Here is a 1,864-nt window from a genome sequence, read left to right as displayed (position 1 = left end):
AGGCGGATCCTTTACCATCTGAGCCACCAGGGAAGTCCAGGGCCCTCCCTAACCTCACACAATATTTACAAGTCTGACTTCCCTGTCAGACTGAAAGCTCCTTAAGATTATGGCCATTGTCTGATTATTTATATTTATTGTTGTTTCGTCTCTAAGTTGTGTCCGAGTCTTTTGCAACCCTATGGGCTGTAGCCCACCAGGCTCCTCTGTCCGTGGGATTTCCCAAACAAGAATACCGGGGTGGGTTGCCATTTCTTTCTCCAGGGGATTTTCCTGACCCAGGGATCAAACCTGTGTCTCCTACCTCAGTCAGATTCTTTACTGTTTGAGCCACTGGGAAGCCCATGTTAAGTATTTATTATGGGTCAAGTACAATGTAAGTACTTTGTATGGACTCACCAACTTAATCATCATATCAATACTGTGGAATTAGTCCTATTATTTTCTCTGTTTTACAAATGAAGGAAGGATATTGAGGCTCAGAGAAGCTAAATAACTAGAGTCAAGTCATACTAAACTAGTCAAGAAATGACATACTAGTCAAGAAAAGGCTAGGTCCTGGTTGGAACTCTCATTTCACAGCCTTTTCTCTTAAGGAGATGTGGTGCAAAGAAATTATATGATAATTATTTATTTAGCTTAAGCTCCATCACTGATTTTTTTAAAGCAAATGACAACACTTAGAGAATCTTTCAAAATGTCTTTAGCATAACAGCTTTTCAAGTAAACAAATATATGAATCAATTAATTTAATTATAAATGCTATCTATATTCAAACTTTTAAATAAAGGTTAGCTCTATCTGAATATTTGTATTAAAAATGTAATTTTTTACAGGTAAGCATAATAAGGAATATTTTCTTTTTAACTTCTTAAAATATGAACTTTCATTTTAATCTGGATCTTTACATTTTAGAATAAGCCACATTTTAAGAAGTTTGCAATTTTAAATTTTAAAATATTTTCTTATCTCTTAAGACAATCAATGGTCACATTTAGAGGTTATGGAGAGTCCTGTAAATGAAAACCATAAAATGATCTAACAAATAATGTCAGCTCATATAGACCTAACTGCTTACCTACTCTTTGAGTACATATGCTTTGAGACTAACAATAACCCAGTGAAATAATATGACCAAGATAATCATTCCCATTTTACACTGGGATTCAGTGAGATTAAGTGACTTTTTAGACAATGCAAACAATAGTTATAAAATGGTTTCTAAATCCTAGCAGTCTAGGCCCTGTACTTCATGATAATTGAACTATAATATAATTTCATTTTACTAAGTAGGAAGATAGCATCAAAAAATTCTGCAAGCTGGGCAAAACAGTAGGTCTTACTTGCTCTCACCATTTAAAAAAAAAAGGTAACTGTTTATTAAGGTATATTTTAGACAGTAAAATTTGCCATTTTAGATGTACAGATTTTTAAGTATGACAAAATTATACAGTTGTATAGCTACCATCACCACTTAGAGGACATTTTTTTCATCCCCAAAAGTGCCTCCACTTGTGAATTCAACCTTCTCCTCCCAACCCTACTCCTGGTACCACTGATCTGACTTCCATTCTCATAGCTTGCTTTTCCAGAACATCATGTAAGTGGAATCAGACATAAGCGTACTTTTGTATCTGGTCCTGATTCATTCCTGTTGCTGCATGTATCAGTAGTTCATTCCTTATTTTTAAAGAACTATGTTCACATTTTAAAAATTTGACCCTCCTTCTTAACCATTAATCCATTATTTATTAAGCCTAATAAATCCTAAAATGTGGATGATTGTTTGAATTGGAATAGACTATTCTCTCTAGCTAAAATGAGAGTCCATGAGTCAGGGCTCCCCTAAGGGAAACTTGTTAGA

Source organism: Ovis canadensis, chromosome 2 (assembly GCF_042477335.2).
Source record: "Ovis canadensis isolate MfBH-ARS-UI-01 breed Bighorn chromosome 2, ARS-UI_OviCan_v2, whole genome shotgun sequence".
Taxonomy (NCBI): Eukaryota; Metazoa; Chordata; class Mammalia; order Artiodactyla; family Bovidae; genus Ovis; species Ovis canadensis.
This window is presented reverse-complemented; position numbering follows the sequence as displayed.